The sequence below is a fragment of the Equus quagga genome, chromosome 7 (assembly GCF_021613505.1).
Source record: "Equus quagga isolate Etosha38 chromosome 7, UCLA_HA_Equagga_1.0, whole genome shotgun sequence".
In the NCBI taxonomy this organism is placed as follows: domain Eukaryota; kingdom Metazoa; phylum Chordata; class Mammalia; order Perissodactyla; family Equidae; genus Equus; species Equus quagga.
In genome coordinates this window covers 112,390,801-112,415,286 of record NC_060273.1, presented here as the reverse complement: position 1 = coordinate 112,415,286, position 24,486 = coordinate 112,390,801, and the positions used below count along the sequence as shown (strand labels likewise).

Below are 24,486 nucleotides of genomic sequence, written 5' to 3'. Positions count from 1 at the left end.
TTCATAAAAATTAAAACTGTTGAGTCCGGCCCCGTGGCTGAGTGGTTAATTTTGTGCACTCCGCTTCGGCGCCCTGGGGTTTCTCCAGTTCAGATCCTGGGCGTGAACCTAGCACCGCTCATCAGGCCATGCTGAGGCAGCATCCCACACAGCAGAACTAGAAGGACCTACAACTGGAATATACAACTATGTATTGGGGAGCTTTGGGGAGAAGAAGGGAAAGAAAAATATTGGCAATAGCTGTTAGCTCAGGGCAAATCTTTAAAAAGATTTTTCTTTTAATTAAAAGTATTGCCCCTGGCAACTTTACTAGACTTCTCAAAGCCTCTAATATTCACTAGAATCAGACCCTGACACTAATAATTGAGAGAAAGACTGCGGACAATTTTGTAAGTTAACAAATCTTCTTAACAACCAATTTTTTTTTTAATCTGTCTGGATTCAAGATAGGAAAGTCAAATCCTTCCCAAAATGGGAGGGACATGCTTTTTCTAAAGATTTCCTACAAAGGAAATTCAATATTATCCTTCATTAACTGATCCAAGTCTCCTACATACTTTATGCGGTTGTTGAAATAAATCGTTAAGAATACTGAAGATATGCCACAACTAGAAGGACCCGCAACTAAAATATGCAACTATGTACTGGGGGGATTTGGGGAGAAAAAGTAGAAAAAAAAAAAAAAAGGACTAACTCTTTATGTAAAAAAAAAAAGCAAACTGAAGATGAAGCAATTTGCTAGTAGAAAGTACCATGTAAATGCCAACGGCCCCTTCACATTGGAGGAGTGGCTCTACCAATGGTGTCAATGGGTCACCAATCCTGGTTTCTAGGGATTCTGTCTACCTTTGACCCTCTTTTCAAAAACTGGATGAAAGTAGGAGACTTCTCTTTCAAAAGGAGGTTTTGAGGAAATGTTTTGAAATTGAAAATTTTTTCATAGTCTACATTTTATTATTTTTTATTGAAGTATAGTTGACATACAATATTGTATTAGTTTCATGTGTACAACATAATGTTTTGACATTTATTTACATTACAAAATGATCACCCTGATAAGACTAGTTCCCATCTGTCATTGTACAAACTTATTACAATATTGTTGACTATCTTCCCTATGCTGTATATTACATCCCCATGGCTTATTTATTTTATGACTGGAAGTTTGTACCTCTTTTCCCCTTCACCTATTTGGCCCTTCCCCCCTACCTCCTGCTTTCTGGCAATCACCATGTGCTCTTCATGGGTCTGCTTCTGTTTTATTCTTTTCTTGTAGCTACCCAAATTTTAAAAGCAAAAACTAAAACAGTATTTAAAAAAAAAAAGGCAAACAGAGAGGTGAATAGCCAAGCTGGTAAAAGTTCAGCATTCTGATGCTAGGCATGTACGATTAGGAGTTGGTTGGATAAGGAAGAGTTATTCTCAAATGGTCAGAAATGTGAACAATTGCAGGAATGTGAGTAAAGGGTACGCTGGAACTCTGTGTATTTTACTACAACTTTTAGTAAAGTCGACATTATTTCAAGATAAACATGTTTTAAAAAATAGAAGTAGTTTTTAAAATAAAGGCAAAAAAGAGTCAAATGTTTTTCTAGATCAGTAATTCCCAAAGGGTGATATCTGGACCAGCATTATCACCTGAGAACTTCTTAGAAAATCCAAGTGTCACATTTAGTGAAGAGTCTGATATTGGTTGTGAGAGAAACTCTGCCAGACTCAAAAGCCAAAGGATAAATGAGACAATAAAGGGCAGGATTAATACGCAAATATGTCTCTTGGTTAGTGGGGAGACAGCTCAGCTGCAGGAGAGAGACAGGAATTCAAGAAGAATAAAACCTGAGGGAGTAGGGACGTAGGCAAAGTAACGTTCTGGGCTCTCTTTGTCTGAATCTTCATTATGGGGATGATGACCTGGCCTATCTGAATATAGAAATCTCACTACTCAGTGGAGCTGAAAACCGAGACCCTGCCTTTGGACAAGTGGGCAGGGAGAAGGCCATATGCTAAGACTGGAATAAACCCTGGAGGGTACATGCTCCTTGAAAAACATCTACATTTGTACATATGGCATTCATTCCCCCCCAAAATAGCACTTTTAATACTGTAACATCTATGATGACTTATAATGAGTTTTCACTTTAAATCTCACTGTCCTCATATAACTCACAATCAAATAGTGAGCATAAGAGAAGTACACAGCAGCAATTATTCCACAAGGGAGGTACAAATCCCCAGGGTGTTTTAGTGGAGGGACAGATATCATTCAGTTGCAGCAGAGGGTCAGGAAAGGTAGGGTTGAGGGGTGTTTGAGGTGGAATTGGAAAGCACGGCCTTCAAAGACAACTGCATGTTTCTCTCTTTGGAATTTCTAATTAGGAAAAAAGCTTGTGGTGAAGGGAGGGCCAGGACGGAGACTTTAAGAATGCGCCTTGCACAGCAATGGTTCAAGGAATCAGAATTACAAACCAGGATTGAGAGCCAAGATAGAACCTGAGATGAGATTTTAGGAACTCATATAGAAAAAATATTTCAGATCCAGAAGATCTGTGGAAAATAGTGATTGCAACAGAGCAAAGAGACAGAATTGGGCAAGCTGTCTGAGGACCAGCGTGACACAATGCAAAGAGCCCTGGACCAGGAGCCAGAACGTGGGGCCTCCGTCTCAGCAATTAGGTAACTCTGTGGTCTGGACAACTCGTTCATCCTTTCAAGGCCTCATTTCCTTCATTTATAAAATAGGAGGTGGGAGGGGGTCAGAATAACATTCTCTAAAGTCTTTTCCTTCTCTGAAAGCAATATGGTAATTGAGCTGAGGAGTAAGCAGTGAAGATAAAGTACACAAAACCCCTCCAGAGCACAGAAGCTCAGGAGAGATGACTGAAAAGCCTGCCTTGCCCAGGTGCCTTTGAAGCCATCTTGCAGAAGCAGGAGCAGGGATCAACTTACCTGGTTAGCCTGGACCTGCTGTGGTCAGCACCTCCTCATACCTGGACTATCTTCACAGAGGTTGCTGGAGGCTGCCATTTTGTGGAAAAGTAACAGTAAGATTCAAATCCTAACACTATCAACAGTGGCCTCCAGAAAGGAGCTCTTCCTTCCATCCACTAAATCAAATTGTTTTATTTTCAATTAAAAAGTAAACATTTTCAAGCAGTCTGCTTGAATATTAAGACCCAGCCAATAAATAAATTAGTTGTGGAGAGAAATCCATGGAAGAAATTGTTTCCTAAGCAGTTGCAGCCTAAAGTCCCCAGTTTTGACTGACAGGACAAAGCTGAGATGAACTCATCGCTCTTCATCACCTCCAAACCAGGGTTCTACCTGGGACACCTGGGCCCAATTAGGCCCTTTGTTTTCCTTGCGTGGTAAGTTTTATTGCCAGAGTTACTGTTCCAATCGTCCAATGTACTTTGACTGGCTCTGGACAACCAAAGAGGCTTAAGTTGGAAATTACCTGTGAAATGCCAATAGTATGGACACATAAAAGATCCAGCTGCTTCTTGTGACAAGCAGAGCCAAAGCCTGCTTTATCTTGATTGGTTGCCTAAATTTACCAAGAAAATCTAGGCAGAGCAAATTCATTTGAAATCTATATGTGAATGAGCACTGGAAATTGTAAAGAGAAAATTCATACTGGAAAGAATATCATTTACTTTTATTCATTTTCCTCCATTAGTGATATGACCTTTAAATCTAGAAATCAGATTCCTATAGGCAAACTATCTATTGGCTAAAATAATAGGTATAACCTTTTGTGCATTATCGCCAACAGCTAATATCTTAGATCTAGTAATCTTAATAAGTAGTTTTCTTAATAGTATCTGTCACTAAATACAAGAAGGAAAATAGGCCTCATATGTGTTGTTAGTACCCTCAAGTCAATTCCAACTCCTAGTGACCCCATGTACAGCCAAGCAGAACCCTGCCTGGACTTCTTGACCATCCTCTCACCTTCTGGTGCTCTATCAGACAAATAGCTGTGGTTATTCACAGAGTTTTCGTGGCCAAATTTTCGGAAGTGGGTGGCCAGGTCCTTCTTCCCAATCTATTTTAGTCTGAAAGCTCTGCTAAACTCCGTCACCATGGGTGACCCTGCTAGTATTTGAAATACCGGTGGCATAGCATTCAGCATCACAGCAACATGCAGCCACCACAGTATGACACCTGACAGACGGGTGGTGTGGTTCCCTGACCAGGAAATGAACCGGGGCAGTGGCAGTAAGAGTGCCGGATCTTAACCACTAGACCACCAGGGCTGGCTAGACCTCATATACTGAGTGCTTAATAAACACTAATTACTGGAGACAATTTTCCAATTTTAATGGCTACCTTTCTATTCTACGAATATAAAAACAGGGAACTACAAGGCTTTTATGAAAGTGCTAGTAATAAAATTTGGCTCGAATCTAACCATTCTCCCTTCCCAAACGGGGAGAAATCCTTGAACGTTAGACTTTCATAACAACCCCCGCCAAAAAATAATATCACGAAAATTTCTAAGTAACTATTATTTAAATTCATGTTTGTCGAATTTATTTTAATTTTTATTATCAATTGAAAAAGTTAATTTGCAATACAGTTTCCAGACTCTTGTGTGGGCTGAGACAGATACAAGTGGATGCTGTTGTCCATCCTAACTAGTCCTCAGGGACAACTTGCTAGTGGCCCTTTGAATAGCAAGAAGATCTGAGAACATGTTTGCCCTGATCTATGATGTGAAAATACAAAGAGAGGAGGCTATTTAGGAAGAAATTTGCTTAAAGAGTTGATCTAATCAAATAGAGGATTACATGTGATGAAATATATATACTCTCTGTGGAGTGAAGAAGCCCTGGTTCTGGAAGCCAACTAAGCATCAGATAGAGTAAAGGCTCCATTTTGCATGTAAGTCTAAGCTTCTTTGTTAGCACTGGAAACATATTCACAGGATAAAGGAAGGTATCGCTCAGCCTTTGCTTTCTGTGTACAAGATGCAGATTATTTTTGCAGACACAGATAATGGGCTACGATCTTTCATAATATAAAACAAACACAAATTCAAAACATCTTTTCTTTTGCAAAACTGTTACTGACTCCATATTTCCAATGTTAAAAAAATGTTGGTAGGTTTTATTCTTGTGAAATAAATACAGCCAAAAATACAAAAGCCTTCTCCAGTCTGCACCAGAACAGAGAAATTAAGCCATAAGTATGTCATAGAAATTTTAATCATCGACAACTGTCTTAAAGGATGGCAAAGCCTCGTACATGAAGGTACAAGAGAATGAGTATATGAGGAGTTGAAAATCTGGCAAGATAGGGGATGGGGGAGTTTGCAGACATGATTCCAGATGAAGGTAGGGGTTCTATTCAACACACACTGCAGACTGAAGTTCAGAAAAAAACTTGGAGCTTTGAAAAAATAGTTTAATCCAATTTTAAAGCTACTTGAAGGAAAAGACAGAAAAAGAATGGAAGTAAGAGAACAGTCAACCTGGGATCGTGGAGTCAGATGCTGCATTCCCAAAATATGGTAGGCGATGGGAGAGAATATTTGTGGGAATATTGGCAGATCAGAATTCAGTGACACCTAACAATACTGGCTATTGTGCCTAGACAAAAAAGATTCTGACTACTGCAGGGTATAAAGAAATTATAAGAAAACTCCATAGTGACCTGCAGGGAGTGAGAGATGGTTAAGAAGTTAGAGACCTAGGAAAACACACTATAGATATGTCCAGAGGAAGCCAGTCAATTTAAAGGGATGTAACGTGAAGATTTAGGGCACACATGTCATCTGTGGAGAAAAATTATCCCTCCCTCAGCACATGTGTACTCATGCACACTCACACACTTACACACTCATACACACACACACACTGACTCACTCACAAATGCAGATTGAAATTTAGCTAAAATTTAACACAGGGAATGGTGACCAAAATCCTTTTCGGACACTTCTCTTTAGTGGAAGACTTTGAGATGCCTCTTCCACCAAAAAGAGATCAAATGTGACATGGGCAGAGTATTGGACAACATTTGAAAAAACTAATATTAAATTGTTTGAATCAGTTATTCTCAAAAAAAATTCATCTCTTCAATAAAGTTAATCTCAATTGAAACTAAAATACTAAAAAGAAATAATTTCTTCATTATTTCTCTTGTCTCTATTTTCCCCATTGAATTTTTCAATTTCCTAAATTGGGTCAGCTTTGTGGGAAAACTGAATGAGAACTTTTACAGCAGCCATGCATCTTGTTAATAAATGTCTGCTATAACATCTGACTTAATTATGTGTAGATAGAGCCATCATCATGACAATGATTTGTTATACTTCAAAGTCAAATAATGCTTTTCAGGAATGAACATTTCATGACATATACAGACTTTGGACTCTATTGTGTCTCAGTCTTTCTTTTAAAAAATAAGAAACAATTTTTTGAAGGAGAAAAGGAGAGGGGTACCCATACTTCATTTGATGACACTTTCTATTTTGAACTCTCTTTTTGGAAACTATTATCTTACTCTGACTAAATTGTCTAAGAATTTGTTCCAATGTCATTAACGCCTATATGTCTTAACTACTCTATAATCAAGACATTCCATCTAAGACATGAGAAGGAAGGTTAACAGCTGACATGCATCTGGGGAATTAGTGGAAAGCAAGGGGAACAAGAAAGCTAGATCCAAAAGGGTCCTGTATCTGAGTAATTCCATTCCTTCATTCAACCAGCATTTACTGGGCACCCACTTTATGCCAGGCATTGCGATAGGCACAGAAAATATAAAGACAGATAAACCATTCCATCTATCTTCCTAAAGTTCAGAGTCTACTGGGGAAAACAGACAAGTAAAACAATAATTACAAAGTAATATGATCATTGCTGGGACTCAAGAAAGATATCCTGTGTGCTTCGATACTTGAAGGGTAAGTATTAGGCAGCCAGATGGAAAAGAGAAGTGAGTGCTCTCCAGGCAGTGGGATCAACATACACAACAGTGGGGAGATATGAAACTGTTGGTGTGTGTGAGAAACTACACTGAGGAGAGATAGAAGGAGAGCAGAGAGTGAGGAGCTGAGATTAGGAAGTAGAAAGGTCAGTCTTTTGTGATAAACTAAGGAGTTCGAACTGAACTCCACTCCCAGAAAGTTGAGGGAATTGTTGGAGGATTAAACAAGGAGTAACTTGAACAGATTTTCATTTTGGACTGCTCACTCTGTAAGCAACGCAGAGAACAAATTAATGCGTAAAACCATAAGGAGAGGGGGCCGGCCCGGTGGCACAGCAGTTAAGTGCACATGTTCCGCTTCGGGGCCCCAGGGTTCGCCGGTTCGGATCTCAGATGTGGACACGGCACTGCTTGGCAAGCCATGCTGTGGTAGGCGTCCCACATATAAAGCAGAGGAAGATGGGCATGGATGTCAGCTCAGCACCAGCCTTCCTCAGCAAAAAAGAGGATTGGCAACAGATGTTAGCTCAGGGCTGATCTTCCTCAGAAAAAACAAAAACAAAAAACCATAAGGAGAGTTATGCCAGGGTAGGGTATGTAGGCATTGCCAAGGGTAGGGCAAGAAAATAAGTTCATTACTGGATGCTTTATTTTACAATTGAACAAACTCAGCCCATTTTAAACCAAAATAAAAAACATCTAATTTATTGATAGTTGTAACTGGAAAGGACAAGGATGAAACTGGATTTACTCTATAAGTGAATAAATAGCCTCAAACTTGTCATCAGGACTCACTCGATCTCCTCTGACATCTGCCTGTATGTTGGACTCACCTTGTCAGGATCTTCTGCCTGGTGAGGAACTTGGTACTCTCAGGATGGTGTCTTTTGAGCTTGCAAAACATGAGTAAAAACAGAGATTCAGAAAACTCCAGAGGCAACGTCTCATGGCCTCACTGGATCCTGTGCTCCTTCCACCAAGCATTGTGGCCAGGAGGATGGAACTTTCTAATTGGCCAAGCCTGGGTGCTTATTTCCATAGCCATGGGAGCAGGGGACTGGGATAGGCAAGGCCAAAACACCTGGAAAGGTAGTGCTTGAGGATCTGTACCTAAAGGAAGGTGGAAGTACTATAAACAGAAAGTGGGAAGAGATTTTGGACAGACAGAAACAATAAATATCCACTATGGTTTAGCAGCTAGGTGGAAACTGACAGGTACATGAACCAACTTGGGGAATTGTTGATTAAAGAAAAGAACAAAAATAGGAGATATTTAGGAGGCAAAATTGACAGGACTTGGCAGTGGCTGATAGGATTATGGGTACCCAGTTTTGAACCAGATGGTATGGCATACAAATTTTCTGTCAGGAATAGAAATTGTATAGAGACCAGAAACCTAAATGTAATACACCCATCACAAAAACGTAAGTGTGCCTGGCATTTGTGTAACAGATACAGCCACTAAAAGAAAGATTAGGGAGGAGGTAAGAAAGAGGGAGAAGTTAGAGATACCCCCTGACTAGACCTGCTGAATGGAGAGTGGTGTCATTTAGCTGAGTGGGAATAAACAGTTGTTAGAAAGATTGTCTATCCTGTTTTGGCTGTGTCTTGAACATTTATTAGAAATCTGACACATCATCACAAAGGGGGATAACAAGGAACTGGTGCCAAACTGTCATCCCATGAGGTACAGCAGTTTGAGAGCCAGACAAACCTGAATTTGCACCCAGAGGCCCTACTGAAGAGTTGTGTAACTCTAAGCAAGTTTACTGTCAACTAGTTTGTCAAATATAAAATGGGAAGAATTGCAACACCTACATCACAGATAATGTACACGAATTGTCTGGCATATGGAAAGAGTTCAATAAATACAAGTTCCCTTCTGACTGGCGCTCAAAGGAAGTAAATTACCAAAGATTAAGTATCAATTCAGAGTGCAAAGTGGAATATTTATCCAGTCCATACAGACGATATACCAGGCCTCCTGAGTATATAATGCTGTATGAGAAAGACAACACTTCTAACTCCAAGGAGTTTGCATTCTTATTGGGGTTAACAAACAAATGAGATAAATTCAGAATGTAAAAAGCGTTTTGAAGGAAATAAACAGGGTGACATGAAAAATAGAAACTGCAGTGGGCCCTACTGATTAACAGGTTGATTGCCTTGGACTTTTCCATCCTAGAGAGGGCAGAGATTTATCCTTAACGGAAATGACATCTACTCCAAATATGGTTTTACCTTCCCTGTATCAGGACCTCCCCACCGGCACCAACATCTAAGGACTTACAGAATGCCTGACTGCTCTGTATGGAATCTTCTCTAGGTCTATGACGTAGAATCTATGATGTAGGACCACTAGCAATCATATATGTGCAACCTGTATGCAAAGCAATTGACACTCCACAGGACATCTCTTTTCCAATGAGGGAAGAGCTTGTCAATATATCTGCTAATTTCTGTCCCTGGTAGCAGGAAGAGCAGAGAAGCAAGGGGAAAATTCTGTGATGGAGTCCATACGGCTCCTTGGAAGATCCCCAGAGGATCCAGCCAACAGTACTGATCAACAGAAGGACAAATCATTCTTAATTGGCTTTCTCTCTTTCCTGTTCGTTCTCCCCTGTCCTACGCTGCTATTTCCCTGGATCACCTCCCCAAACAAACAAGCTTGTTTATCTATCTCCAGCTCTTCTTTCTAATGACTCAAGCTAAGATCCTATCTTCCCTCTAATTGCCCTCCTACCGCTTCCTGATAGATTATTTTTGCCAGTCAGAACTGCATTACTATCCGGAATACTGCTTGGCCGATACTTTGAAATGTAGCATAAGGCAGTGTGTGACTTGCAGTGATTATATAACAAACTTGACCCTCATGCCTTCCAGTACTCACCAAACATGACATAAAGAGTTCTTTATTTTGGATGACCAATTTTGTGAAATTTAATATGTTTTCTTCGTTCAAGCTGAGCAACTTAAGTAGAACTTTTTCCTTTAAAGGATGTTTTCGGATTGCAGATTTTCGAGTTGCTGTGAAGTGTACAGTGATTGAACATTGTCTCTGATCATTCAGCTGAAAATTGGGACTGTAACATGAATTCCTGATCCTCCATAGTAGTTCACATGCTACTGAGAGGCTCCCTTTAAAGTCTCTGAAGTATTATCTCCAGATTATTAATGTTCAAGAGAGCTTACTGTTTGCCAGTCTGTGGGTTTAACCTTACACAAATATTATTTTAATATCTGTTAATCCTTTAAGTTGAATGATTTTTTTTCATTTCAACAGCAAAAATAAATTTACTCTTGTTCCTGTGATAACGGATAACTGTTTCCCTAGACGAGGATTTTGGAAAGTGCTGATATGGTGGTGCCGGGCTACCTGCATTGTTCATGCAAAAGCTTGAGGAGTACACAAGATGTTGGCTTTGTAGAAAGATAGAGGCTTAGGAACTGCAAGGTGTGAAATGTCTTTCCTCGGTGTTGTTTGCTTACATCCTTGAGAGACCCACAAGGCTGATAAAGGTGAGCAATGGTTCATTGGAGGGTTTGTTCAGGTTTCTGTGTGGGAATGCTGTAAACTCGGCAGGGAAATGGAAGGGTGTTAAAAGATTACCTGAGAGACATCTCAAAGCTCTTTCTGAGAACGTGCCAAAGGGAGCCCCTGAAGGAAAGAACTGTGGATAGCACATCAGTGGCTGAAAATTCAAGGCACTTGAGTCAAGTCCCATTGAGTACACTTTCCCTTCTCTTGTTCTGTAGCCCGCTGTGGGCATCAATTATTTGTGCCCCAGGCTAGAAGATTTCCCACTTTCCTGAACAAGAAGTCTTTTGCAGAGCTTAATACAAATTTTTTCTTTCATTTCTATGGCTTGAACTCTTTTTGAGTTGTACTGTCTTCATTTCTATTATTTTGAAAATGGTAAAATAAAAGAATAAACGGCAATAAGACCTACCAAGGTACCAAAAAAATTCAAAATAACTTGCAACTGAAGATTCTTCAGCTAAAAAGGCTCCATACCTTGAAATTAGGGAGCTTTTATTCTTTCCAAGCACAGCTGTGGTTGGAGAAATGTGTGTAATCCCTCTTGACGATATGAGAAGTGGGTAATTGAAAAGACTACCACAGAGAGGTCAGAGCTCCAAATTCAGTAACAGCCCAATCTGACTGTCATTAGTGATGAGAAAGTACTGACTCAAATCCTTTACTAACAGTGATGCTGGCTTTTTACAATCTACATATTCTTAAACTAGTTATTATTTTGGAAGAAAAATAGTCACCATTGTGATGTTTAAGAAGATTCTCAGTATGCTTCACAGAAAGTGTACCCCTTGTAAGATGACTTGGGACAATAGATTTTTCAAATTGCTATGAAATCTAGAGAACTTTTGAACATGGACATTTGCATTTTAATATTAAAATCTATTTCACAAATTGTTGAAACAGCGTTACAAGATTATGATTTCCTGATGTTTACTTTCCCCCCAAAAAAAGTCTCAAGAATATACATGTAAGTCTAACAAACCAGTTTACATGTGTATATTCTTAGGAAACCTATAATTTTATTATTACTTTTACAGATTGTTGTGCACTTATTATCATTATTTATCTCTGCACCTAAAACAACTTACCAATAGGCACGCTAAGGGCCAACTTATGCCCAGTAAAAAAGGGGGAAATGTTGATTGCACAGTTTATCATCTGTTTAGTTTTAGAAAACCAGAAGCCTGATGGAAATTATTTAGGGCAACTGAGTTTTGAACACATTGTCATATGTCTATAGTAGGATCTGCCGTGCATGTATGGCAACCACAGGCTCACCGTTAGTCTGAATCTTTTCCTCTAGCTCCCTGCTCAACTCCTGAAGGACCACAGCTCCCATGACAGCAGCAGGTACGCAGCTGCTGGTACCATACCAGGCCAGCAAGAAATAGAATCACTTCCCACAGTTCACACGGAGACGACAGGAGGTTTTGCTGGTTTGTGTTGTATTCTTTTATTGCTCAAATATTTCACGTTCATAAATATGAACCCAAGTACTGCGTGGGCATAAAGAAAAAGAAGAAAAAATAGTCACTCCAAATCTATTAGCTATTACCCAGAGATAACCACGGATTAACATTTTGAGCTATAGAATTCCAACACGTTCAACAATATTTTCTGTAAATATACGTTTGTGTGTATGTGTGTATACATATATATGTTTTATATATATTTCACAACTTGTTTTATTCAACACATATTGTACTGTTTCTTTTTACTACTCAGCTTTATGCCTTAAACACATGTCAATGTTAACAAATAAATATGCAGTTACTTTGTTGTTCACATTTGAGAAGTTGTGGTTTATCATATTTAAGCTCTGGAATCAGACTACCCAGGTTCAAACCCTCGTCTTATTGACCAGCTGTATGATCTTGTGCATGATAATTAAACTCTTTGACACTCAATTTCCTCATTTATACAATGGTTATCATAATAGTACCTACTATCTCACAGATTCGGTGTAAGGATTAATGAGTCAGTATATATATAAAAGTCTCAAGAACACCTGGCATATAATAAGCGTTCAATAAATGTCAAATATCATTTTTAAAGTTCCCTAATATTTCATCATATATATGTTCTACAACTTATTTGACAAATCCACTATTATTTAGTTATTTATATATTTTTGCTATTGAAAAGACCTTAATTAATAGCCATGTACATACATCTTTTCATATATTTCTGACTATTTTGGAGGGGAATAAATTTACATAAGTAGAATTTCTCAGTCAAATACTGTACATATTCATGGACCTTTTGAAAGTGACTGCCAATTTGACCTCAGAAATTTTTAACCATTTTTTATCCATTAAGCAGGGTGTAAGAATACTCACTTCAAAAACATTGAACATACGTTGTGTTTTTTAAACTTCTGTAAATCTGATAGGCCAAACAAAAAAGACTTTTTCAATATTATTATCTGTTTAAATGTTTCCAGCTAGTTATTGGCCATTTGTATTTCTTCTTTTTGAATTTTCTGTTCAAGTTCTTTACCCATTTTTAAAGTTTGTATTCAAGTACATCTCTTTCCAATCGACTTATAAGAATTGTTTAACCATAAGGGGAAACAATCTTTTGTCACGTATGGTGCCAATATTTTTCCTGTAACTGAGGATTTTAAATAACTCTCCTACAAGTAGGGGAAAACAAAGCAAGGGCACAGACTTCCCGGAAGAACTCAGGCATGTGCTCCAAGAGGTCAACATTTGCATTGCCAATCCACAGTAGGAGTGGCAAAAACCCAGGAAGGCGAGTCCATTTGTACATAAGTTGCCCCTGCCATCACTTCTATTAAGTTCAACCCCAGACAGAATAGGACCTGGAAGAGAGAGGGGAGGGGAAGTAAAACGAATGGCTTCACTCCTACTCTGAGGTGTGAAATGGGAAGAGGGTGTGAAACTCCCTGTAGGACCATGAAAGGTGGGTCCTACTTGAGCAGGAAGGAAGGGAAGAAAAAGAAATGCAGGTTTAAACTAACTAGACTCGGGCATCGTAATTATTAAGTTACTAGAAAGCTATGAGATCTGCCCAAGGTGAGAGAGAAACTCAACAGAGCACAATGGAAGGAAATGATTGGGGAAAATATTACCGTGTGTTACATTTGTACCTCCTTGAGTTCAAGCATTTTAAAGAACAACATGCATTCCTAATTGAGATTTATAAAACAAAAGTCTTTAAAACATATCTAAAAACCCTATTCAGTTAATTCCCACCATAAGAAAGACATGTTTGATCAGATCTCTAAACCCAAAGTGAATTTTAAAGCTGCTTCTACTTAATAATATTCTTATAGAACACTTTTCAAATTATATAATATGAATTCATCTATTAACAATTTATTGAGCACCGACTGTGCACCAGCAACTGTTCCAGGTGCAGAAGATGGAGAAAGACAAAATCTCCTTGCCTTTCTGGAGTTTATATTTTATTGAGATAGGTAGACTATATTTTATTGATACAGGCAGACTATGAACAACAAACAAATACATTTATAATATCCATATAAAGTCAGTTTTTACAAATGTTTATGAAGAAAAATAAATCATAATGAGGTGTTGGGGGCATCAGTGGAGGCAGAGTAAAGGGCTGTTTTTATATGAGGTGATCAGAGAATCTTCTCTGAGGAATTAACATCATAGCAGAAACTTAAATAATGTGGACAGGTGTGACAGGAATATAAAAGAATGCTGAATATCATGGCCACGGACATATGTAAAATACTCTATGAGTAGGTCTAACTCTATTGGTTGGTAAGTCCGATTAGTTTTAAGGCAAAACTGATCTTGAAAGAATACAAAAATCCCTCGACATTTAGAAAAAAAAAATCAATGTCTTTTATGATTCATCCAGTGCATGGACCAATAAAGGTAAAATATAACACATTATGTCAGACTAGTCATTGTTTTTTTCCTATTTGGTCCTTTCCTGGATATCTGGGAAGGCAAATAGATGGAGAAATAAAATCAAGTTGTAAGAGTAAGATTAATTAGATAGAGAAAATCTTGAAAATTCAGTCATTCATTCAACTAATATTTCTTGAACACCTACTATGAGCAAGAGCACGATTTAACATTGGTGTCACCAAAACATTTGCAGTTCCTCCTGGCACTTTTTTAAAGCACTTGGCATAATATCTTGCACAATGTAGACCCCCCAATTAGAAATGAATGAATGAATAGGGTACAGAAAACAGTGGATCTTTTTATATCTTGTAGGGAGTAAAATCAATAAATTTGGCCCTGTATCCTAAAGGATATTGTCATTTACCTAATTTTTAAGTTTTTATTTAATTTCTCTATAATATATCACATACATAATACAATTTACCCTATATATTACCTAATCTCTATTTTATTTAATGATTTAGATTTTATTTTAAAATCAGGTAGACAGAGGGACCCAAGAGGTGGTGCCAGGAGACTGAGGCCCCCTCCTCAGGAAAGGGGGCAGGGCAGGACATTGAACCTGTACAAAATAAATGAATAAAATAAAATAAAATTATTTTATTCATACTGAAAGTATATGGGGTAAATAATAGAATTAGCATGCCTAGAATAGGCTAAAGATGTGATAACAGGCTTTGATTATAAGTTGTTGTGTTTAGGAGACATGTGGACTCGTGACATATTTGAACCCACATAAATTAAAAGGAGAGCTCTACAAGACTCTTGTGAAAACCAATTTTATGCAGATTTATCCCTCATGTATGAGATAAGAGATGAACTTTGTTGTCATCTTTTAAATATTAATTAAAGTTAAGTTCAGCAAAAATAATTGAATTAACCAACATTCCAACAAATTTTGAGAAACAAAGTATTGGAAAAATGTACCACATGTTCTGTGAAAAGGGAGACAGAGTTCTGGTCTGGTGGGGTTTGAACTCACTCTGAGAATCATAATAATCCAATCTTAATCATGCAGCCTTGCCTGCATTTCAATTCTAATTTGGTAACTTTTCATTCAATTTGTGTGACATCTGATACAAACACTGCAATCTTTAGTTTCGTTCTAAACATAAGGTTCCTGGATTCTACCATTAGGACTCCCCCTATCATCTGCTACTTCACACCCTTTCCTGGTTCATCTTTCCCTCTCCCCCCACCCCACCATGATAATCCATTGGTCCTACTCCATCATAAAATGGTTTTTAGAAACTTCAGGGCCCTAGTCCTGCTCCTGGAACCTTCTGTTCCAATCTCCACTGTCAACTTTTTAAAGTAGATTAAGAATGGCCAAATTCTTTCTCAGGATAGGACAACTCAGAACTATGGTCCTCGAAGCCAAGATTTCTTTACTCTTCACGATTCCCTTTTTTGTGAGAGAAGAGTTAGTGTTATTGAGAGAAGGTTCAACAGAGAAGACAATACTACATCATGTTGCTTAAAATGCCACATCTGTTATTCCCTTATCTTGCACTTCGCCCTTCCTCTCCTGACTACTTCCATATCTAACTCAACTAATGCCCAGAAACAAGGTCTAAGCAACTTCTGCTACAAGAATAATGTGGCTAAGGATCAAGGTGGGAGAATAGTGGGATCTTTGGAAACCACTCTGCTCCAGTCACAGCAGCATGACAACTAATGACTAATGAGCTGTCCTTTTATTCGTGAGGATGATACCACTGGCCCAAAACTGGACATTCCCTTTGAATTATTTTTTGGAAGTGAGGAATGACTATACAGAATCTTCCACAGACCATTGCTTATGCCCTTTTTATCAGTAAGTTGCAGGTAGCCTGCCCAGGATAAATGAAGTCTGTGACCATATACCAGCACATCAAGAATCGCTCTCTCTCTTTTTTCTTTTTTTAATGTATAGGTGATACTGAGGATGAGCCAATAAGCAAAGAAAGCTGAGAGGAAGCAGTTAAACAAGATTAAGGTAGATTTGCTGCCAGAAGGAGGCCAAATAGAAGACTATTGAAAGGAATGCTAACAATTAAGGCATAAGAATTACATGCAGGACTTGAAAATAAATGGCCACAACCTAGGTATTAAGATTTGCATAGTTCTAAGGGCCCTGAGACTGAATTTTACAAATTCAAATAAAGGCAGGTTCTCTGAAAACATTTTAAGAAACAGGGATTAAAGGATGAGGAAAGAAAGAAGGAAGGCATCGATGCTCAATTTTGCTGTTTTAGTTTGTCTACACGCACTTCTTGGCCACTGATAGTTACTTTTTATTATTAAGCATTGAGATAGTAAATTTAAAAACTTGGAATATATATTTCTACCTAAATATTACGTTGCTTTGGTTTATAAATTCAAGCAAACAAAAAATATACTAAAATTGTTTAATTTTTCTGTCTTTTCTTTGAAATACCAGTTGTGGTTATAATTATATACTTTAAGAGTTCAAAATATGGTATCTTTAAGCATGTGAGTGTCTGGGGGAGAAACTGATTATTTAATAATATGATCATTTCTATACATCATCCTTACTTGTACTGCTTCCTCATCGGTAATCTTCACCGTCTGCCAGAGTGACTGTTTGGTAAAGAGCTTCATATGCTGTCAAACAAAATATCTTGTTCTTTAGGGGAGAATAAATCATAAGCATTTTGCTGATATTTTGCTATTCATGTATGGAGAAGTAAATACTGATGAATCTTGGAGGGAAGGAAAAAAATCTTTTTCCTCTACCCATCTTACATTCTCCAGCTGAGGTTTTATAAATTAAACTGCAAAAGACAGATTAACAAGAGAAAAACAAACAGACGTTTGTTAATTTGAACATCATCAGAGGAGCACCCACTGATGAGTAACTCAAAGGGCTGGTTAGAACCTGAGCTTATATACTATCTTAGGCTAAACAAAGGAAAAGGGTTTTGAGCTTCTGCACAGGGAAGACGAGCGATGGGAAGATGACCTGGAACAGTATGGTAATGAGGGGCGTTTAATAAGGCTTGTTATGCAGATTTAAGTCCGTGTCTTCTCCATTGATGAGGGTTGCTAAGAGTCCTCCTGGTACAGGAGAGGGAGACACTTTTACAAATGGAAATTTCCTTTACAAAAAGGAAATGTGTTTTAAGCTTTTCCTGCAACTGCTGGTTCTCAGTAGCCTTTAGTTCAAAATAATCCATATGCCAAAGAGGCAGATTTTAGGGTGGCATATTCTAGTACCCTTCAATCTCACAGGCTAAGTAATGGGGCTTCCACGCTTTCTCGAACTTTGGAAGATTGTCGATTCATGAGGTAATGGAATGAATACTATGTGGGCAAATCCTTCTAGCATAGAGGATATCAAAGGATCCCTCCTCCCAAACCTTGTGATTCTATCTCCATGAACAGGGGATATAAACAAAGAAACTCCTACTCTTAGAATATAACTTCTGAGAGTAATTCACTGCTAGAGTCAGTCCAAATCCATGAGACAGAATGTCATGATGTTTGCAAGTGAGGGTATTTTTGTTCTGCTAAGATGCAAACAAGTGTATGGTTTAAAAGTTATTTTGAGTTTTAGCAAAAATACTTTTTTGGACAATGGAATAGAGTCAAGTCACCCCCAAACCAGCCATCTTGTTTGTCTCCAAAACTCCAACTTGCCTGATGCTTGAAGAGCTGACAAGTTTTAGGTGGTAGGCAAAGGATTGAGAGAGGTGGTCAGTGACTCCATAGGAGCCATATATGCTATGTATGAGATATATAGATATCCTAGGTAGCACTGGGTAACATTATCTGCTTTTCCGTTCTCCAAAGGATTGATTAAAATGAAAAAATGCCTAGAGCCTATTTCCAAAACTCTCTCTTAAAAAGTCAGTTCTTTGTAGGCAAGAAAATACAAATTGTTATATTACCACTTTCTTGGAGCAGTGGCCTTCAGATTTCTTGCTGTTTTCCTTCTTTTTTTATTTCATCCTTGGAGAATCTCAACCACTATATTTTCTTTCTTCCTTGCTTTGATTTATTTTTCTTTCTCTCATTTTTTGAACTAATTTTTTCATTCTCCATATCTTGACACCATCTTGTCAAATATTTTTCTTCACTTCATCCAAGACAAATTAAAGATTTCATAGTGTCTTTATGATAAAGTGTTGTTGCATCAAATATTCCTTATTTGTATACATAGAATTTTCTCTTGGTAATTTGATCAGACAAGGTGGTCTTTAAAACTCTATATTATGTTTCACAATCAAGTCTTGAATTTTTCAGTTAATCTTGACAGACAGAAATCCCATTCCTATCTTAATACTCAATGTGAAAGTATTATATTACTAATAATTTTGCACCTGAGCATACCGTATTAGTATTAAATCACACCACTGAAGTATGAAATCTTATTAAAGCTTGTTTTCCCTTCATTACACAAAAGGCAGCATTCACAGCATATTTTGTCAACATTGAATACTGTGGACAAAGAGTGCTAAATTGTATTTTTAATCCATGACACCACCTTGAATAACATGGTGCTCAGAATTTATCCAGATATTATGGGGAAATAGTAGAATGCTATGAACAAAATATGTTGGTGAGGAACTAGTGGCTGAAGTTTCAGGTGACAGCTGTAGCTAGAAAAGCTTTTCTCCTGCTGTCCATAATATAGTGATTGAAACCCCCTCTTTCAACTGCAGACCTCCCACTTTCACTTTAGCAGTCTGTGAAATTTCCCTTGCATCATTGAAATACACTCTAAATGGGGTTTTCTTTGAAGACCACCCAGAAGTTACAGCTGGTGTAAAATGCAGCCAATTGGCCCAATTTGCATTCATATGAAGTCCAGAGAGGAACTAGGCCTATGTGGCTTTGAATGGTTTGCTTAAAATTTCCTTATTTCCTGTGGGTCAAAGTGACAAATAAGAAGAGCTGATCCCTCAGCTTTCTCTCTCCAAATCCTATCCAAAGTTACAATGATTGTATAATTGATCATCCAAGCTGGAACACTCTCCAGAATTAAAAAGGATGCTACTAATAATTATACTCCAAGTAAACTGAGTCTGTCAGGGCAAGGAACAAGGCAAAACAGAGATACCCATGAAAGATCTACAATTTTAGAATTCCTTGCCCACAATGAATCAGTACGCATCTACTGGCCATCATGAAGTCATTGACATTCCACTACTAACATACACTGATTCATGTTGCTCTGGTTTGCAGATGCTGATTAATTGTTATTACTATGTGATTGCAACCTATGTTAAACCTTATCCCCCATGTCATAATTTAGTTGAACAAATATGTAATATAAAGATTTTTTTCATGCATCTTAATTTTCTACTGTTTTCTTTTTTGTAGCAGAGCATTTTTGCCTATATTTCAATTCTACAAGATTAATTAAGAAAAAATTATTTCTCACTTTTTTTTCTTTCTGCTAGCATATGAAGTTGTGGCTAGGAAATATCATAAATTAACCAAAGGATTTTTTTTAATCTCTTTACTCTCCTCTCTGTGTCCTTTGCATTCTTTTACATTCTATCTTCAAACACCTCATCTGTTTTTCTTTTATAAGCCAGGGAGAATTAAATTATTAAATGAGTCAGTTTAAAATGTCAACAGAAAATCCTTCTCCTTCCTCTTCATTGATCCTGAGCCTTTTCCAACCCCTTCATCCAAAGTATATTTGCATGCTTAATTTCTATTGTCTGGAATGAAATAACTGGACTTGAATTTGACACTAACATAATGTAATTTTAACACAAAAGTAAAGCCTAAAATTGCTAGCATTACAGGAAGCTGCTGTTCTTGTGACAATATGCTGCTCTGTGAAAACCACAAATATTGTGCTATTGAAATACATTAATCAATTAAATATTTATTGAGTAACCCACATATCAGCTGCCCCAGTGATGCAGGGTGTTGTGGCGTGACCAGGATAAGTAGGGCGTCACGTGGTAGGTGGCTCGTCACAGACTGTCTGAGCACGGGTGGGATGAAGACAGGGAGGAACTGGAGCTGCAAAGGGAGATTGGTGATATGAAGGAGAGACAGATCTAATAAGGCGAATGATAGGGAGAGACAGGTTTCTCAGTGTTAGAGAAGGAAGTTACAATGGGAAAGGAAGCAATGTAGAATGAAGCTTACGGTTTGAATTGGAATTGGAAGCACCAGTATAAACTTATGATTTTAAATATCCATACATGGATTTAAAAATAGAGATGCAGGGGCTGGCCCCATGGCCGAGTGGTTCAGTTGGCGTGCTCCACTGCAGGCAGCCCAGTGTTTCGTTGGTTCGAATCCTGGGCGCGGACATGGCACTGCTCATCAAACCATGCTGAGGCAGCGTCCCACATGCCACAATTAGAAGGACCCACAATGAAGAATATACACCTATGTACCAGGGGGCTTTGGGGAGAAAAAGGAAAAAAATTGTTTTAAAAAATCTGAAAAAAAAAAGAGATGCAAATGTGTTTATGTGTATATGTATTTATATTTATATTCATACATATATTCCCTAACTCTGTCCACTGAAAGGAACAAGCAACAGTTCCTCAGGTCAGATCTTGGTTTCTAAATACCATGGTCCATCAAAAGGAATAAGGACTCCTTAGAGAAATGACTGATTCCTGCTCACTACAGTTGGAAAGAATCCCTCTAACCTGAATACTCACAGCACTTCATGCTACTTCAGGGGAAATAATGACGGCCTGCTTTATGCCCCAGGTATTTACATGAGCATTCTCCCCCAAGATATGAACCACATCTTTTAGATCTTTCTGCATGCTTGAGAATTCAGTGTTTCTTGGACAGAACAGGTTCTCAATAAATGATAGTAGAAGGAAGAAAGGAATTAAGGAAGGGAGGGAAGATGGAAGGAAGAAAAGAAGGTGAGTTTTCTAGATTTATATTTTTTAAAAATATATATTTAATAAGATGTGTTCAACAAAGTTCTTCTCACACATAGAATATCATATTAGAAAAAAAATATTATTGCCCAAAATATGCCATAACCCTGGCATGGGACAAGAGTTTCCAAGTAAATCAGGCTGTGCTGATAGATCTTGAGGACTTACCTGGTTGGTGTCCAGCCAGGTGCCATGCTTAGTGTCATTGACCAGTAGACAGAGAGAGAACCGGCAGGCCACCTCGTACACTGTTTTATTCAAGAATTTCACCACCTGCTTTCCCATCTGCCCAACTACTTAGCACCTCTCTTCTCATTCCCCTGGAAGAGATTTCAGATCTTCATGGAAATAAAAATTCGCACTTCTCAAAATCTTGGAGAACTTCCGAGGTAGATTACATCTTAGATACACCCATCCCACAATAACTCCTTTGATTAAAAAAAACAGTCAAGATGAGTAGCACCAGGACTAATCGTAAATAGCACAATTCTGCCTTCTACTTGCTACTTTACACTTTTACTGCTTAATCATGACTTTATACAACACAATGTCCACCGAGCATTCAAACAAAATTACGGAATGTCAGATATAATTTTTACTTATGGATTACTAAGAATGAGTATAGACGTTATATGCATGTGCAGACCTTTTAATAAATGTCTGTATTTCCTAGTGAAGTCTAACAAGATAATCTATTTTGCCCAGGTTGCTGTAAAAGTGTATGTGGAAAATATTGGACAAGAAGTTTAATCCATCATTTATGAGTTAAGAATAAATAAAGGAAAATTTGGTAGACCTTGTGATATTACAGTTATATTTCTGGCTTCATGTTATATTTATAAAACAGTATTTAAGAGAGAGACATTGGGTATTGCAAACTCCTTATTTTACAATGGAGAAACTGACAGAGGGCACGTTTGATCATCACAAAAATCATTTAGTACGAAGTTTAAATGAGCCCATTGTTCTTTCCACTACATCACATATTCGGTTTCATATTGATTTTGCATGTGCTGTTTTCAAATTCAGTACATGTGAATCTTCCTATTTTAATGGTAGCTACACCTCAGAGATAAAAAGCAAAGAGAAAGCATCATAACACAACAAAAGCGTATTGATTTTAGATCCATGGCCACTTGAAAGCCCTTCATCAACATAAATAATCAGGAGTGACTTTTTACTTAGTACATATGGGTTCTTTTATGCATAAAAGGTCTTCAATAAATATGCATTAATTTGATTTGCCTGTTTAATTTGAAGCTATCACTATATCTTCATGGTTAATATTATATTCATTCATGCTGGCAAACTAAAAATTACTTGAAGCTTCCAACTTTTAAATATTTTATGAAATGATCAATGTACTCTTTATGGTAAAAATACAAAAAGCAATGACAACTTGACCTACCAGTAAACAATTTTACATTTTACTTTAATTATGACTCATAAGTCTTTAATTATGAGTATAAGGAAGATCTACAAAAATAATTACCACCACTTTCCTTTTGATATTAATGTATCATATTGTCTTCTGTAACTTAAAATCAATGTTAATATCTAAGTTACATTTCAGAAATGTAAAGCATCTTGGAAAAGACAGTCATCAACTATTATCTAGCAAGAATTCTGCTTTTTTAGGCATTTTGAGATGTCATTGATACTGTTTTCCCTGCTTATACACCCTTATCTCTGTTTCCTCATGGAATGTTTAATAAAATTACGGAGACAGCCAATTTATGCAGAATTTCCTATGTATCTACTCAACTGCCAGAATTTGGCTTGATTGAGGCCACAAACACAACATCTAAATCATGAAGTTGTTCTGTGAATTTCTCTTCAAATGCCTAACATGGAACAATTTATCCTTTTATTTAATTAATAGAAAAGAATGCAGATATTTGGATTAATTATTTATGTCATGGACATCTGCAGCTAATCTGTTGCATCAGATTCCTGTTACCACTTTCTCAAAAATGAATTTGATGTTTTTTGCCTTGTAATTGTCTGTTTTTGTGTGGTTCTTATTATATACTTAATTCTAAGCTCAGTGCCTAGTACAGAGTAAGCATAAAATAGAATTGGTAAAAGAATATTGAATGTTTATCACAGCATCATAATCCTCTTGAAATTAGAATATATGTATCAATATTAGAATTTACACAAAGTAAACTCTCAGTGCTGGATAGATGGTAAAATGGTGGATGGTTAGATGGAGTATATGTATCATTCATCTCTGAAAATATATGAGCCATTTAGCTTCTATTCATGAGTAATTAGATGCTGTCATTATAATGTGTGTTCAACAATAATTTCTGCATCATCAGCAAATATTTTTAAGCTCCAGCCTTCTTATTTCAAGCAATAGTAAAATTCCAGGGTAATAAATAATGCATAGCATTTTATTTTGACTCCCAAATAGTGGCTCATGATTTTTAGCATATATTTAGATATTAAAATGGAAGCAGTCTCCATGGCTCTTGGGAAAAAGTTCTAATTAGGAAGATAGATTTTGCACGCTAATTCCCACTCTGTTAGTAATCTAACAGATGACCGTGAATGAATTGATTAATTTTTTTCTTGCTGTTGGCTGGGACCATTTTGGACCACTTGTATGACACTGTGAGAAATAGACAAACCTGTTTTATGGATTTGTCATAACTACATGTATATTAAGTTAGAGAGTTAAAAAAAATAGTTCTGGCAGATGCTGAACCCCAGTTTTTCCTACTGTGGTCTTAACCTAAGCTCTTTTTTTTCATTTCCACCATTTTTACTTAAAGTCTTTTAAAATGATATTAATGTTCCTGTTGCCTTAGTCAATAGAATGTAAGTGAATATCATATAATCTTTCTTTTGATTTTGTCTGTTCTAGGCTATCAAGGTTAATCTTCAACATCAATGATTTTAGAGAGAATGAGAGCTATAGAAGATGTAGAAGACAAGTACTGGGCATGTACTGATCAAGACAAACATTCTACATTGATTTTTAAAATTTAACTCCCTAATAGGAGCTTTGTTGATTTGATTTTTTTCTCAGGAAAGACAGTCAACATTTTTAACCTCCCATTCATTAAGAATTTTGAGTAGATAAAGTCAATGCTTTATTAGAAAACTCTAAGCATGATTACACCTATTTTAGTTCCATTTTACTGAAATAATTGTGTAATAAGTTAAAACAAGTATAATTAATTAGGCAGTGTCTATAGAGATTTCTAAACTTAAATAGAATTTAACT

General features: G+C 37.2%; 1 long non-coding RNA gene across 1 annotated transcript in view; it reads right to left on the bottom strand.

The window, feature by feature from the left end:
• Positions 1 to 20,277: 20,277 nt before the first annotated feature.
• LOC124241509 (uncharacterized) overlaps positions 20,278 to 24,486 on the bottom strand; it is a 28,951-nt gene continuing 24,742 nt past the window's right edge. The window contains exons 4-5 of the long non-coding RNA XR_006889234.1: positions 21,420 to 21,571; positions 20,278 to 20,361 (exon numbers count right to left, since the gene is read on the bottom strand). This is a non-coding gene — a long non-coding RNA (uncharacterized LOC124241509). The remainder of the gene's footprint in view (positions 20,362 to 21,419; positions 21,572 to 24,486) is intronic.